Here is an 18,213-nt window from a genome sequence, read left to right on the forward strand (position 1 = left end):
AGTGGAAAGTCTACCTGGAATGAAGACAACCTTTTTTGAAGTAACTGGAGTTAGAGGAAGTTGGCTTGATCATTTTAACATTAGACGAACCATAAGGAATCTATTAAGTTAGAAGACTAGTAAATATCACTATGTTTTAAAGAAGAAAAATTGAATATATCCTACTAAACACAACCTAGGATGCACTCTCACTGATTAATATTAGTGTATTTTTGTGAATTGCCCAGGGAGTAGGATTTCAAGGAACATGTAAATTATAGACCCAAATGCTCTATGAACTGTGTGGTCTCACAAACACAACCCTGTCCAATGGTTTGCTAACAATCTTAAGCAAATGTAAAGAATAAAGCTACAGTTATCTTCTTAGAAAGTTTCCCTATTTAAAATAATGTATAGCATAAACTTTACAGGATTATTTCTCTGCATGAACTATTTATTTTCCTGAAGTCCTTGAGGAATGAAGTATTTCATTTCATGGGGCAATATCACACATTGACAAAAAAGAGATTCAGTAAATCAACACAATTACACATGTTACAAGTCAATTAGCAACAATTCAGTATTTGAAAAGCAGGTTTTCATTTTAACTGGACCATTATCTGGTCATATGAAATTGGGGAAGTGAATTTTTAACTCAGGATCTCAGTTGCAAGAGTGCTATTTATGAACATTGATTTTTAGAGCAAATGATACCAGTTAAAACATATAATGACTGTGAAAAATCTAATTGCTTTTTGAGTATGTTATTAGGATAATTATAGCTGTATTATGTGCACAGTGGAGAAGTCAATTTTGTAAACTTTAAAGTTGAAGATAAAGTGTTCAGCTTGATGAGTGATTTTGGGGGTCTCTGGCATAGAGATTTGTTATAAAAACAGTCATTGTATTATTATGTCAGTTTCACATAATCCATGGAGTTATATTAGACTCACCTTAACTCTTGTAATTTTACTATAATAATGTATGATATTATATAATTATAACTATATATAATATATAAACATACATTATATCATAACTATAAATATATAATTATTATTTGACTAAATAATACATTTAATTAAATATCTAACTGTATCCAGTAATTGAATTTAAACTTCTAATCGAAGATTCTAGTAATCTTTTTTTTTTTTGTGGGAGTTGGGGGGTGAAGTTGAGGGGTGAGGTGGAGGATGGGGGGCATGTAGTGGGGATTGAACTCAGGGGGCACTCGACCACTGAGCCATTCCTCTGCCCTAGTACGTATTTTATTAAGAGACAGGGTCTCACTGAGTCGCTTAGTGCCTCACTGTTGCTGAGTCTGGCTTTGAACTCGTGATCCTCTTGTCTCAGCCTGGGGAGCTGCTGGCATTACAGGCGTGCAGCACCATGCAGGGTTTTTTCCTAATAATCATTTTTCAGCAATCATTCACATTAACACACATGCATATCTTTCAGATTATACACTAAATGTTGATAGAGTTTGGACTGATATTAATTTAAAATAACAACAATAAATTGATCGTTTAAGAGATGAGGTGATTGCTCAGAGATTAAGTTTTGAATCTTTTAAGGGAGTCAGTAAGACCCCAGGTGGACCGTGTATGTTAGGATGAAATGAGAGAGGAGCCCTGAGATAGAAGGGGCCTGTGCCCCGCCCCACCCTCCACAAGCACCACAGCCTCAGGATGCAGAGGGAGCCCTGGATCTGGAGCCCAGGAAGAGGGTGGGACACGCCCCCCTGGGCCACTGCTGTCAGAAGTACCTCACAGAGTTTGCTGGGCACTTGGCTGGAGAAGCAGAAGGGAGGAACTGGTCTGAGGCAGTTTAATGATGGTTTAGAAATTTATTCCAAGTTCTAGAATGTTCTCCTCATCATTAGATCTCCTGTTCTCTGCTCTTACAATAGAGAGCTAAAGAAAGAGCAGAAAGACCTTGGAGCCAGTAAGAGTAAGAGGAAGAGGGAAGTGCAAGGACAGTGAGCGTACTGGAGCCCAGCAAAGGGCGATGGGTGGACGGTTCTCAGCTCCAGTGCAGCCCTGAGCTGGGTGTGAATGTCCTCTAGGCTGTCCTCCTTGATCTGCTCTCTCCTCAGTAACAGGATTTGTCCCCAGAGCTGGGCATTAGCCCACATACAGGGAGGTGGGTTAAATTAACTAAATACCTTAAATGTTCTCAACGACAACTTATCATCTAAGTGACACCTCTCGTATCTACACCCAACATCATGCTAAGCTACTGTCTTCAGGTACCCAAATCCTGAAGCCCAAGCCCTTCCACTGTCCTGCAGCAGCCACCCCCTCCCCACTACCCCACACCTGTGTACGCACATTTGAATAGTCAGATTTTGGGAAACTTGACTAATTTGGGGTGTTTTCTCTTAATACGCTATAATCTAAAATTGTCTTTGTATTCATTAAGTGTACTTATAGGGTGTATGAATTAAAGAAACTAAGAAACTGATGCACCTAAGAAACTGATGCACAAAAATGGCCATATTTATTGAAGGTAAACTCATTCTTTCCCTGTTCTTTGCTCAAAAACAATACTATTTATTTTGCTTATTTAATATTTCTTCGGGAGAGGGGCAGTGTGGGAATTGAGTGGGAACTTTTATAGACCAAACAAGTCTGCATCTGAAAACCAGACAACAGAATCTGATGGGAATCTGGCCCTGTGACCATCCCCAACCAGAAGCCACACTGCCATCTGGTCTCAGAAGCAGCCTCACCCACTAACCTTTGCTTATGAATGGAGGGTGCAGGATGTTAGTCACCAGTGCTTTCAGAACAAAACCTTCCCTTGCAAAGATGTCCCCACACTATCACCGTGGCAACAGGCACACCACAAAGATGAGTTATCCATTAGTTGTTCTATTCAATAAACACCTCCCTGAAATTCATCAGGAGACAGGTTTGAAGCAGTTTCATATTTTGACATTTCTTTCTCTAAAGCTGTGTTTGACAATTAATAACTATATAACAATTTAAAACAGCTCTTTTGTTATAAAAATGGTAAATAAAATTATTTTTATGCTAAAAAGCATAAAAAGAAAAAAGAGAAGTATTCCTCTATGCTTTGTATTTCTCAGTTTTAAGCACATAAGGAACAATTAATTCACAAGCAACAAAGTTTAACAACTATATAAACAAATAATTTTATAATTTTTATAAACAGTGACAATTAGCTTTATAAAATAAAAAGGTGTTTATTTTAAGTTAGGAATTTTTAGAAGAATGCAATTAAGTGGCTAAAAATCATACTCTTACAGAATTTAGGCAAGAAAATTATGTCTATTCTAAAAGCCACCTTCTGGCAACAAACTGTGAAAATAATCCTCTAAGAGCAAATAATTTTATAGAATAAAGTCCTACTATATAAAGCATAATCTATAAAGATAATATAGATAATTAAATATAATTGGGAAATAAAGAAGATAAAAGGTATATTTATGAGAAATAAACAAATAGAAGAGTGGAAATAGGTTTGGAGGCTAAAAGAAAAGCATTAAGGACCAAAAGGAGAGAAAATAATTTCATTTTAGAAAACCAATCCCATGACACTGAAACGATGACTGTGAGCTCAAGAGGTTGCTGCAATCAGATGTGTGTGTGTGTATGTATATATATATATTTAAATGTATATATAAAAATATGTATATACATATAATATTAATGCTAATATATAACATAATACATATAATAGTTAAATATATACATATATGGGTTAAATATATATACATTTGTTTGCATATATTTAACTATTAAGATAAACATTATATATACAATATTTATCTTTTATTTTTACTCTGGACTTTCAAATAATTTCATCTTTTAGGGCTACCTTTTCTTAAGATGTTCCTGAGAAGGATGGTTATTTCCTCCTTATAGATATTCTGGGTCCCTGTTGGTGCAATATAAACTCCTGCTGTCAATTCTTACTAGTTTCACAGTTTTTATGATGAAATAATTTTTTATACCTAGTTGTACTAATGAAATGGGTTTTTTGAAACCTAGTGTTAAAGATAGATATAAGAAATCCAAAGACACCAAAATCTTTCCAGAATGTCCTAAGCTGAAGTGGCTGGTCCATATTAAACATCTCCTGCAAACTGTTTATCAGCTCTTTCAAGCCAAACATGTTAGTAATGATATACTGCAATGGCTTACAGTAATGGACACTGTATTGGGCATATGGTAATGGATATGCTGTAGCTTAATTTCTGTATTTCCCCATACTCCTAACATTTCCTGTTTAGTATTTTAACCAATCCTAGCACCTTTAATTTTTACATTTCTTAACATTTGGGTGAATGATTGGTGACATCTGTCCACCCATGATATATTCCCAGGCAATAAAGCACTGTGGCTCCGGAATAAGGCAATGAGGCGGAGCTGAAGTTTACTGCCACATCAACTACTTAGGCAACTTTTGCAAGTTACTCACTTTTTCTCTTCAATCTCCTCAATTGTAAAGTAGAGATAATAAAACCATCTCCTGCATAGCGGCTTTGTGACAACGAACATAGTAATACTCTAAAGCACTTAGCACACTTTCTAGGGCCTAGTAATTGCTCAGTAAATGCATTTCTCCTCCTCTTCATCATCATCCTTGTAATAAATGGGGCTGTTATTTTCAACCATTATTCAGATTCCTCTAAGAGATTGCAGCACCATAGAAAAATAGGCAGTTATTTTTGCTGTTGCTTGGAGTGATGTATCTATGGAATTAATTAGACTTAGCTCTTTGCTGTAATATTGTGTTATCACTTTAGTCCTTTTTGTCTGGGGTTAGACTCTCACATGTAGCCAAGATTCAATGGGACACATCATTGAAGCAAAAGTGGTGAGTGGGGAGCGGTATCTTAGGGAGAGGCACAAGTGCACTAGTGTACTTGACTTTGACCTTGAGTAGAGGAGAACTCTCAGCCAAGAATTTATTGTAAAGTGCTGCAGATGGGAAGTGCCCAGGAAGCCTGAGGAGACCAACACAGATCTGCTCTGGAGGGAAGCCCCTTTAATCTGCACTTCAAAGAATGGACACAAGTGAGGGTCCATTTGTTATTTGTAAAACAATCAATAAGAAAAACACAATAATAACTTAAAACAACAACAACAAAAAAGATTAAGATTCACCCTAAACAAGGTCACAGGACCCCTGTAAAAATTCTTAACAGGTGCTCTTTGGAACTGATGAGCTGGCTCCAGGGTCTAGAGGAGGAGCCAAAGACTAAAAATGCAAAGCAAAATCATCTAGAAAGCTAAAATTTAAAAAAGAGAGACTTACTTAATAGTAACTTGCATGTAATAAATTTTAAATTGTGTATATACATATGAATGTGTGTGTATATATCTATACATACATATTTGGATATATATGATTTTAAGCTGAATATTGCCATGGATATGGAGGAATACGTATTTACAGTTCCTGTCCATATCTGCAGGTTTTAACATTTGCAAATTCCACAAATGACAGTTTGAAAAAATTGCATTTGTACTGAACATATACAGACTTTTTTCCTTGTCATTACACCCTAAACAATATAGTGTAACTATTTTCAAAACACTAACATTGCATTAGTTACTGTAAGTAATCTAGAGATTTTTAAAGTACATGGATGAATTAATATGTAATTGATATATTTAATTTCATATAAAATATATAAATACATAATTTACATATTTAATGTAGTATATATATATTATATATTAGTATATAATTTAATATATTTAAATATAAATATGACACCAATTTAATTTGGCTCTCAAGCATCCTTGGGCTTTGATATTGGCAGGGGTTTCTGGTACAGAAATGACTGTATGTAGGTGTACACATACATACACACTCTCAAATAATCACATTTCTCTGAATTTAAACACCAAATATTTTCTGAACCTCCAATATATAGTAAAGAGCTTAGCTGAAGAGATAGATATGAAGATAAAATATATATTCATGATTTGGAAATAAAAATCATCTTTTAGCAATGAAAACCTTTAGTGTACATAAACACCTAAACTAAAAAGTTTCTCATTTATTGTGTCTTCAATACTAAAATTTTCATTTGCCATTTGATGATTTTATAAAATCTTGAGCACCTAGTGATGTATAGGATACCTTACTGCATACTGATTCATATGTATTATGGCTCTATTTTATAGTTAAGGAAATATGGAGCAATATTCAGCTTAAAATCATATATATCTAAATATGTATATATAGATATACACACGCATTTATATGTATATACACAATTTAAAATTTATTGCCCAAAGAACCAAATAGATGGTTTCCACACAGGTCTTATTTTCAAAACTTGAGCTTTGTTTGCTAGTATTTTGTAATTTTGGATAATGATGATCTCAAAATGAAGGTGCCTGTTTTGTTATTCTCATTGACTTATAGATGATTCCCACGAAACTCTTTTCTGAACTAATTCCTGGTAGCTGGATTGACAGCAGGAGAAAGGTGCCTGACAGGTCTTTTTCCTGAGGCTTATTGGAGTACAGCTCCAGAACTTGAGCATTTCCAGCCTTGTCAAAGGACAGTGGTTGGTACTCAGGCAAGCAATCGGGCAGGCTAAGGACAGTGGGTGGTAGATGAAGTGTTGGCATGAAAGCACGGAGATGGTACTTATTATGGCTTAGATATGAGATGTCCCCCTAAAACTCAAGTATGAGACAATGTAAGAGAGTTCAGAGGTGAAATGATTGGGTTATGAGAGCCTTAACCCAACCAGTGCCTTAATCCACTAATAGATTTACTGGGTGGTGACTAAAGGCAGGTCGGTATGACTGAAGAAGTAGGTCACTGGGGACATGCCTTTGGTGTTTATATTTTGTCCTTAGTGAGCAGAGTACCCCCTTCTCCCCTCCTCCTCCTCTTCCTTCTTCCTCCTCCCCCTGTTTCTGTTTCCCTCCCCCTCCCCCTCTGCTTTCCCCTCCCCCTCCCCCTCCCCCTCTCCATCCTCTTGACCCTATCCTGAGCTGCTTTCCTCCACCCTGGCCTTCTCCCATAATGGTGGACCTCACCTTAGGCACAGAGCAATGGATTCGGCCATTTATGAGCCAAGACCTCTGAAACCACGAACTTCAAGTAAACTTTTCCTTCTACATTGCTCTTGTCAGGTCTTTTGTCACAGAGACAAAAAAGCTGACTAGAATATTACTTTAGAAATCTCACTGAGTAAATTCTTTTTCCCGAATCCACTATGATACTATTCAGTAGAGCCACCATTGGCACATTAGAGTTGAACCTACCAAAATTGGGGATGTGAAATTTTTATTCTCAGTCACAAAATATATTGAAAATGGCTGGATTTCATCTAAAAGTAAAATTTTACCTACAGGTAAGTATTGTAAAAGAAATAGCATTTAGAATCTACCCCCTTTTTATGTGGCGTTTTCATCTTAAATTTTTGGGTTTTTATTTCTCAGAGTGTCAGAATGGCACAAAGATTCACTTTATTCTGGTAGCCACAGGCTCCTCTGCATGCTGTAGGCATGGTATGTTCACAAAAGTATTCTTAAATCCTTTAGATGAGAATGGGAAAAAAAGAGTGAACAAAAATCCATACAACTAACAGAAATTCTCTGAAAAGGAATCAGTAAAAAAAAAAAAAAAAAAACATAGAAAAGAAGTATGTATTTGATTTGAAACCAAACTTGTTTTAACATATGGAAGGCAGATGCTTTGTTAAAATCTAATTTACTCTTATTGATATGCCCTGTGGATAAAAATTAATTGTGCCACATATATTTTTTTCAGATGATACTTATCTATTTATTTTTTTAATTCTTGGTCCAAATGCCATAAAGTATTCAAAAATTAATCATGTAGGTAAGAGTACAATGGTAAAAGAAAAATCTCATTAAAAGCATTATAATAATAAGGTGTGCCTATATGAGAGGGAGAGTCAGTTTTGCTCTGATTTTGCCAGATGACCTTACAAATGGTAGCAATTTCCCTTTTTTATTGACTTTAGGCTTTTATGGTCTTGTGAAGATATGGCAAAAATGAGAAACTAACTGCTAATTACTAATTATTCTTATTTTTTTGCAATGCTATTAAATACAGTTTGTGGCATTTAAAAAAAATTAACAGCATGGAACAAATCTCCATTGCCAGGTGTCTCTGTGAAGCCTTTGCTCTGGGGGTGTGCAGTCAGTCAAGGGCAGGCTACAGGAAGGCAGTAGAAACACTGAGCACCTGGGCTATCCTGGTGTCCTTCCTCGATCCTACTGAATGTTCCCAGAGCTCCGGAAAATCTGGGTATCATCCCAATTAAGAGATGAGGAAATTGAGATCTTTGTGTTCCATTTCTCATGCTGTACACTGAGTAGCCTGTGCATGCTGGTGTTTGACCACCTGGATCTGATTCCTGACCTTAAGACGCTTTTCCTCCCTCTTTCCTGCTATGACGGAGTGCTGACTTCTTGGAGAGATGCTGAGTGCCATATAACTGTTCCATACAGAGGGAAAAGATAATACTGTGAAACTTCTCCATTTACACAGAATCTGCTCTGTGTGTGTGTGTGTGTATGTGTGTGTGCATACACACATATGGATATATGAAATTAAGTAGATTTCAGTCTTCATGAGAAATACTTATTTCAGATTTAATAGGTTTGCTTTTCTTTGTATCAGCATTAAATTAACTACAAGGAAACTTAAAAACAAAAAAGTCCACCCTGGCAGTGTTAAACAAGATAGAAACCTCTTCTCTAATGTTCAAGTGAGCAACTGTCATGCTAAGGTTGGGGCAATGCTCTGAAATGTGTCCCTTTCTACAGTTCCAGAGCCTGAGCGTATTTTGGGGTGGGGCTGGCTCTGGCTCTGACGGTGTTCACCTCACTAGAAGAAACCCTGGTGGGTCACCACCAGGCCACTGGCTTGCCATGGAGATAAGGACATCCATATCCAAGTGCCAGCAGCGGCCTGTGGTGGAAGCTTATAATGATAAATGTGACAGGTCTGGGAGCAGGTTTAATTGCCAGGACAATCTGCAGAGCCGGAGGCACATTCTTTTGGGAGAGCCAGGAGAGGTGCTTGACAGATGGGACTTTGCCTCAAGCCTCAGAGAATCACACAGCTCCTGTCTCATTTTTTCACATCTGTTTTGGCTCCCTGAGTATCATCTTCTGTGTATGCCCCTCACCTCCATTCCAAGTGTTTTCTCTCAGAAAACACTGAGTCTTTTCTAGCTGCACCATAACTTCACACTGTCACTTGAATTTTACACCCTCCTGCTGCAGAAGAGAATGGAGACGCTCTCTTATCTTTATCATGGGTGCATTACCAAACTGGTATTCTTAGATGAAGAATAACATTTCTCTTTAGAGAACAAGCCTTGTTAGGACCCATGTTCTCTTTGATTATACATTAATAAATATAAATCATGATCTAATTGAGACAAGTCATGGATTCATTTTTCCCATATTAAAGCATAACAAAAGCTGATTATGATAGACTAAAATGCAAATTTCAGGTTGTTTCATTGCCAAACAATGATGGATATTTAATTTTATTAGAAATGTTATACTAATACCCAGTTTTACTCTGATAGACCTGTCTGGATTTATTTATTTATAAGAGTATAGTTGATAGAAATATTTAAAGGATTCCTGAAAGTACCTATTAGAAAGAAATGGCGAGAAATGAAATTATTGTAAATATGCATTGTCTTCAAACTTCCTTTTTAAAATGGGAAAGAATTACGCCCTAGTAAGGCAGCTAAGGGTCTCTGTTACTAAAGTGATTTGCAATTTAATGCTAATGCCATAATTTCTTTAACAAATAGTTTAGATGTTACATTTAAGAGGAAAAAGTGAAAAGAAGAGGAGGAACTTGGTGATCATTTTCCCTCGTAGCAAAGTGAAAGAAGAAAATTTGGCTGACATTGAGCATGTTCTTAAAAATTTGAAATACACAGTTACCGCCAAGTGTAGAGAGGGTATGCTAAAGCAGTGTACAGAAGGAGTATTAGCAGAGATGAGTAAACAGTGGAAGATCAATGGCACTTGGTACTTAAAAAAAGGCGGTAATGCCGAAATAGAGGAAAGATACCAGACCCAGTTCAAACAGCTAAATCCTCAGTTTTCCCAAGAGCCAGCCCTGTAAGAATGGGGGAGATAAATACAGATCTACAAGGGATGTTGAAGATTAATAGAACCATGAGGTTAAGTGTTCAGAGATCTTTCAGCAAAATTCAGAAGTGTTAACAAAAGGCTAAATGACTAAATCCAAATAACATCATTTATCCTAATAGTCAATGTCTTTTTTATTTTTTAATTTCTTATTTTTTTGGCAGATCAGGGGATTGAACCCCAGGAGCGCTGTACCCAGTCTACCACTGGGCTGCACCCCCATCCCTTTTACTTTTTGTTTTGAGATAGGGCCTCCCTGAGTGCCCTTGCTGGCTTCGAACTTGAGATCCTCAGCCTCAGGAGTCTCCAGGATTACAGGCAGAAGCCACCTCTTCAGCTTCTCTAGAATGTCCTCATTCCTCGCGTGTTGGACATTTTGATCATGCCTTGGTCTCTTCCTCTCATAGTGTCTCTGCACATCTAATCACACACGGGCTTTGTCCTCTGCTTCTTCAGAGTCTTTCCCAATGGCAGAATTTCCACTGACACTATCTCTGGCAGGAATTTGAAACAGAATCCTCTTCCATCCCCTCTCCCTCCTGATGATTGTCCTTTCTTCCCTGTCCCCTCCTTGTCTTTCTCTCTTCGGTTTTTCTGTTTTGTTCTTTCCTCTCACCTTTTCCTGTCATTTCTCTCTCTCTCTCCTCTCCCCTGCCTTCCTTCCTTTCCCCTGTTTCATGTGTGTATTTATTACTAGAAAGTTGTAAGGGGCTACTTGCCTTATTGCCTCAGAATTACTTAGCAAAGGTCACAAATCACCTTTATCAAAAAAAGGGAGATTATGTACAGTCAGGACTTTGTTGGGTTTTGTGGGACACAGTGATTGTAACACAGAGCTGTGTATTAGGATCACACTCCCATGCGAACTGAACTTCCCGCTTGGTCCTCTTACCTTGGTCTTCATTCTCCTGTGCATACTGCTGCCTAATGAAACTCCTTACAACAGTGGTTTCTAAGCATGATTTAGAAACTAATGTTTCCCACATGAATCTTACTAGGGACCTGGGAACATTGGAGATTTAAATTTGAGTGGCACAGCCGAAAGGAATGGAGCCAGGATTTGTGGAAATCACCCAAGTCACCTCCCACCTCCCACCATCTTTGGGGCCACTTCCCCTCTTCCCCTGCTGTGTATTTTAAGTATGACTGCCCAGCAACACTCCTCCCGGGAGTAATTCTGAGCTCCAAGCTCTTCACCACTGCCTTTAGGAGCCTCATTCTCTTCCGATGATATTCAAGGGTTGTTTTAGAAAGAAGTCGGAAATCAACTACAGCGTTAAACAGGACATCAAAGAAAGGAAAGCATTCTGTTTCACCTTGAATAATGAAAACTGGAACTTTTCCTTACTGCTCTTACAGTAGTAAAAATACATGCAGTTAACGGGAAGTACTGTGGGTGCAAACGATTTTCACATTATCCTGGAATCAGAACTCTAAAACTGCATGGCTTTCAGTAATCAGTTTTTTTCTTTCCCCCATGCAACAAATATTTATTAAACAATGACTCTATTTCTGGTATTCTTTTAAATCTAGGGGAAAATATCAACAGGGAATAATACAAACCTGTCTGCCCTCATTAGGTTTATATTCTAGAGGGATAAAAAAGTAGCACACAAGATAAATGAGAAAAACACATGATGTGATAGCCAGTAATGGTGCTTAAGGAAGAAAGTCCCAGAGGGCAATGCGGTGTATTAATGGGTGGGGAGTGGGATTTAGACCTAGTGGCCAAGGCAGGTCCACTGGGCCAGCTGCTTTTGAGTGAAGAGCAATAAATGTTCAATGAACAGAGCAGATATAAAAATATGCCAGTGAGACATTTAAGTGCAAAATTCAATTTATAATTTTATCATGGAGTAATACTGTATGTAAGCTTCTCTAGTAGCCAGTAGGAAAATATTGATACAATTATTTGCACTTAAGTATTTCAAAGGCATAATTGATCACTTGAAGGAATAGGTTTTTATTTTTAGACTTCTCTTTAAATTATCAATTAACTCGGGAATTATGAATAGTTTATTTCCTTATCAAATGTGATATCTTTTGTTAAACAAAAACTTTCAGCTCTGGTAATTAAGATTCAATGTTGGTCCTGGGAATGTAGCACCTACCAGGGGTAGAGCAGATAAATGTTTCTCATTTTGTGATGATGGCTTGGCTGTCTAAAATCTAAGAAAATTATATAATATTTCCATGGGAAGTAATGAGACGTGCATTTGAAATATCTACAAATATGCTATTTATTTTTTAAGTCTCAGAATTTTGTTGTTTCTAGAGGATATATTATGTAATCAAAAGCATAAAGATTTGTATAAGGCAGGAATCCTCCCCCCCCCCAAAAAAAAGAGAGAAATTGAAAGGTCTTTTTGTGAAAATGAATTCTCAATGTACAAGTAAAATGATTATTTGTACAAAAAAGGCTTGGGTGTCATTTGGTGCATGGAATTCTATCTCCGTGAAATCTTGTGAGGGCTCCTTGTAATCCACACCTACATGAGCTCTGGGTTCTATAGGCTTCTCTGACCTATCAAAAACAACACCTTGTGGGAAATGTATTGGCATTTTGTTGTTGTTGTTTTCAAGGAAAAAAAAAGAAAGATCCCAGAGTAAGGAGAAATCAGAATTTGAGCTCCATTTCCTTTCATATATTTCAGCTTTTTCTCATGGAGACTTTTCCCTCCCAGATCAGCATGTTTGGGAATTCATCGCTGGGCTGTGGTACCAAGAGATTAACTCCCCAAGGGATGAGACAGTAACTAGAGGCAGGCTGAGCATGAAAGGCTCCTTCCTTGGGGTCAAGGGGGATGCTCTGGAGGGGAGGCCAGGCAACCAGCAGAGTTCCTCAGGCTCCTCTCCTCCCCAGGAACCCTGAGCTGTTCAGGACATCTTCTGTGCATTCAGAAACAGATGGCTCTCACGCTTTGTACCTATGGATATAGTGGAAGCAAAGACACCTATGCCATGAATTAGAAATTGTACAGCAGATTCAAACCACTGTTTGAAAAAGAATTTTTTTTACCATTTTCAGAAAAGGTGCCCGCCTGTTTTATTATGTTATCTGCTGGTGACATGTGCTATATAAGCATGCACACATGACACTGCATCGAAACTGGATCTGTAACCAAAAGACACTAGGATGCAAACATGGCGGTGACTACCAGAAAAAGAGCAAAAGGGTATTGTGTTTTTTGTTTGTTTGTTTGTTATCCTTCTTGATTCCCAAATTGAGCTCCAAGAGGTCAAACTGCTCTGGTTTTCTGTATGCAACTAAGAAACAGAACGTCCTTAGAAGCAGGCTGATTAGAATGTGAGTAACCAGCTTCAAAATAGAATTTAAAAAATGTGTCTTGCTAGTTTTCATCTTTGTACAACACAGTGGCCTACTGTTGATTGAAAAGATCAAACATGGAAGGAAGGAGGGAGAGAGGAAGGAAGAAGAAGGGATAGAGGGGAAAGGAGGAGAGGGAGGGGAAGGAGTGGGGCTGGAAGGGGCAGGAGGAGGGAAAGAAACAGAGAAAAGTATGAGGGATGCAATGCTATCCACAAAGCAAAAGCAAACCAACATCCCCTCATCAGATGCTGTAACCATCCTCACATATGTGAGACCTCATAAGAGTGTCTTTTTGCAAACTATTTTATTTAGGTTAGAAAACATGAATTACTTTACCCTTGGCTAAAATGTGGAAAAGTGGAGTTTAATGACAGTTTCTTGTTCTCTTTTGAATTACTCATTATTACATCACTGTGCAAATCTTTGTACATCTGTAAAGCCCACACCTTTGATGAAATTCCTTCTAAGGAAAAAAAAAAGTGCTGGTTTGGTTCCTGGCTTCCTCTCCCAGCACAGAGGTGTGTGTGTGCTAGTCTTCTGTCTGCCTTATTTTGCCCAGGTTTTATTTGAAGCAGTTGTCTTCAGATATTTACTAGTTGTAAATCGTTGCTGAGTAAACCAAACCAAACCAAAGGATATAATGAAAACTGGGGTAATTGAAGGGAATTATATGATAATTAGTCCATAATCCAGGAATATATGCTTAAATAATAATCTCAATAAAGAAATTAAAGGGTCCGGCACAGTGGCTCATGCCTGTAATCCCAGTGACTCAGGAGGCTGAGGCAGAAGGATTGCAAGTTCAAGGCCAGCCTTGATGCCTTAGTGAGACCCTGTCTTAAAAAGGGTTGGGATGTAGCTCAGTGATAGAGCACTTCCTCACATGTGCAAGGCCCTGGGCATTATCTTCAGTACATAAACAAATAAGTAAATAAATAAATATAAATAAAAGGATGCACATACTTTTAACTTACTTTCTTTGGCCTGAGTGCAATCTTTTTTTTTTTTTTTTTTGTATACACATAAGAAGTACAATTTACTGTGTCAGGAATTTCAATCTGCCAAAATAATGTAACAGTTCTACTTTTATATGCCTTAAAATATGTAATACCAAAATTGACAAAACTAAGAAATTAAAAAAATGATATATATATAAGATTTTGCAGATTTCTTTTAGTAACTAATTATACAAACAAATTATCTTAGTAAGAATGTAAAAACATAAAATTACATAGTAAACTTTTCCTAAAGGATATACACAGCATACTATAGAAATAAACCAAAGAATAAATACACTAATATACTAATATTTGAGATCAATCTTAAACATAGGACTTTTTCTTTTCATCTATATCTGTTTATACAAGTGAATCAGTCAAAATTGATTTTATGAACAGCAAAAACCCAAAACTGCTCTGGCTTTCTTCCATGATGTTGAATCTATCCCTGACAAATGGTCCATTTGGGCTGTTTTTGGCTAGCATAATTTTTTTTTTTAATCTAGAAAGTAAAATATTGTGATAGAACAGAAGCTCCAGAGTATTGATTTTATAAAAGAATTACATTGTTTTGGAGCATGCTCATGACATGTCTTATTAAATCACCTCAAAAGGTTTTGAAAATAAACTCTGGTGCGTTTTGGTAAAGATGGTATTTGTATTTCCATTATTGTTGTCTAAGCAGTTTTGTCTGAAGATCTAGAAGGAAATTAAGAGGGGATCAAAGAGGATCATTAGGGAACAGAGAACATCCTGCTGGAGTTTATGGGGAAGATAAGAAGTGTAGAGGACCCAGGCTAACCCAATCTCTATCAAGTGGAAGTTCTGTAAACAAGTCAGACACTTGTGGAAGGTTCTCCCTGGCTTCCATCCTAAGCCACCCTCACCTCCAGGCAGGTGCTTGCTGAAGAGCAACACTGAGAAGGTCCTTCTTGAGAAAAAGGACCAAGAATAATATGGAAAAAACAGTCTTTTGAAATATCTTCCTGATATCATTTGCTAAATTACCCATGCAATTCAATATAGAATGAGACAATACTAAATTAAATAATAGTAGCAAAAGAAAAATGCTTTGTGTGCTGTAAAGTAATAGAAGATATAGAAATATTAAATAATAATTCCTAAGAAGTAATGATAAAATAGTTTCCCTGAAAGTATAAAGACTTTCATCTTCAAAAGTCCCTTTTTTTTTTTCCTCTCTCCTTGCCTCTATTTATTTACTCATCTGGGACAAAATGAAACAAACTCATTCATACCATCAACAGAACAGGGTGAGACTTGAATGTCAAATGTACCTAAGGCACAGTCAGGAGGCTTCACTACTTTGTGATGTGCACGAGGCTCTAGGGATTCTCACAAGTTGATCAAAATTCATGTGCTCATTAACCCTGCAAAGGCCTTGTGTTTGTTACAGGGCAATGCCTTGATGAAACTTTTTAGCTAAGTGTGCCCACTTTAAAACATATAGTGCTTTTAAACACCTTTACTGAACTGACAGCTTGGCCAAAGTCTTCATTTTCACCCCAAAATAACTACATGATCTATCTAGTGAAGGAAATTCATCTGCATATTTAGGAATCTGTTCCAAACCTAGTGTGTGTCTGTGTGTGCATTCCCAACTACATGTCTCACTCACAGCATAGGATACGCACAAGATAAGTGCTTCCCAACTACCAAAGGACAAAATCAACTTATCATCCATTTCAGTAGAAGCCATAAGTATTACAAGTGATTAAATTGAAGGAGACCCTTTGGACAATGTAGAAACAGAGAATCTCTTGATAAGATTATGACTCAGCCTGTCAATTCTTGGTAAGCCTGTGATGTGGTTAGGCAGGGTCAGCTCCTATGGGACCCTCATTAAAATGACATTTTCTTGTGTTTGACTTATCCCTGGATCCAAGGGAGGAAACAATGATCTGAAAACAACCATTTATGTTTTTTTCCATTTCCATGTTGAGTAAGACATACACTACACATTGATGTTTGTTTATAAACAAGGTTTATTCCAGCTGACACAGAATAGGGACAATAAAAATTCATGAACCCTGCTGATGTGGGTTTAAGAGAACTGGATTAAGTCAGGGGAACCATACACATTAGGACTGTTTCTCATTCCTATTGTATAATGACCTTGGGTAAATCACTTTTGTTTCCTCGTTCTCAGTCTCATCTTCTGCAAAGTAATAAAGACACACTGTATTGACGATTCTGGCCACCTTGAACTGCCACCTTTTTCTGCTTTAGTAAAATCATGACAATATAAACATTAAGTTTACTTTTGTGTAGTGGCTATTTCTAAGGAAGGAAATAGCATAGAGATAAATGTGTATTAGGTGTTTTGAGATCCAATGGTTATCTTTTGAATTTTAACTTGCAGTCTAAAAATACTATGTGCACAGAAGTGTAGTGGTATAGAAATTATGAACAAGCATAAGGCACAAGAAAAAAAACATGGAGAGAACTAAGAAAGATTAACTTATGGATGCAAAGGAAAAGACCATATTTAACTCAAAATCCACCTTGCCAGAATTTCAAGATAAAGGTAAAAAGGGAAAGGATCTACTTGGTAAAGACTTCAAGGTCTGGAGTACCAGGAGGGTCAAAGGATGCTCCCCTCATGGTAGGCTGTGATTTTTCTCCCACAGTTACTGGCTTTATACAGCAGCCTCATGAGTGTGTTGAGGACACATGGGCGCCATGTTGAATGGAATCTTATCACAGCTGTTCAGTGCCCTGATGTCTCCATCAGACAGTATTGGTTCCTGGTATGAGGAGCTAAATCCGAGTTAAGTAGCTTTTGAGTGAGTCAAGTCTCCAGATCCCTGGCTCTTAGTTTAAGTGGAAATGCTATGAGAACTTTCTTGAAAGCTCAAGGTGAGCATGAATGTGTGCTCATGCTAAAGGATTAAAAATTAGAAAAAAAAAAATGAGAAGCTTCCCATTTACTTGGCCAATTGCTTGGGTCCAAAATTTTACTTTTTAAGAGACAGTCATCCATTGATCAAATGATGGTAAATGAGTTGAATTCAATATTACTGAGTTTGAAGCTGTTAAAATGACTCAGGTCCTGTTTTGTGCCTAGGGAAAGTTTTAAGGGAGAACAATTGAAAATGAAATAAAAACAAAAATAAATAAGTAAAAAGTACAATTAGAAAAATGGCACAAATTAATTCTGCAAACCAGAAAGAAAAAAAATAAGATAGCCCATGGGCTCTTCAAATAACTTTGTCATCCCAGGATCTGGTCAGCTGTCAATGTCAAGGACGTTGCCATCCTGGTTGTCATTTACCTTTGTCCCCAAATTTTCTTTAATCATATCAAAATCAAAGGCTAATTCCAGGTGCATCAGGGACTTCACAGATTTTATCATGAATTTCATGGGATTAAACATCTATAAGATGATGATATTTGAGTATAATAGCCAAATGAGCATATTAGCCATTTAGATATTTTAAAAATGGAAATAATGCAGTCTTTGTAATCTTGCCACACCCTGTAGAGTTATATTATCAGAGTACAGAACACCTGTTAATAGGTCCTCAATATTTGAGTAATAATTAAGTCAATGTCACTTATTCTCTAAGAGGGAAATTTAAGAACATCCCATTTGAATTGCACAATAGGTATTGACCTTTAGGGAATATCACTATAAATAGGCGCATTGCACAGGTAATACAGATTTTATTGTTTTAGCTTTATTTATAAAAACAAAAAAAAAAACCTAAAGTTCAGAGTGAATGATATCTCTGTCTCT

General features: G+C 37.0%; 1 protein-coding gene across 1 annotated transcript in view; it reads left to right on the plus strand.

Annotated features, from left to right (window-relative positions):
* Positions 1-18,213, plus strand: part of Cntnap2 (contactin associated protein 2) — a 1,911,322-nt gene that overhangs the window by 320,518 nt on the left and 1,572,591 nt on the right. The window lies entirely within an intron of this gene.

Source organism: Marmota monax, unplaced genomic scaffold (genome assembly GCF_021218885.2).
Source record: "Marmota monax isolate L192 unplaced genomic scaffold, Marmota_monax_Labrador192_F-V1.1 WCK01_AAM20220418_F8-fsc00193, whole genome shotgun sequence".
Classification (NCBI taxonomy): Eukaryota; Metazoa; Chordata; class Mammalia; order Rodentia; family Sciuridae; genus Marmota; species Marmota monax.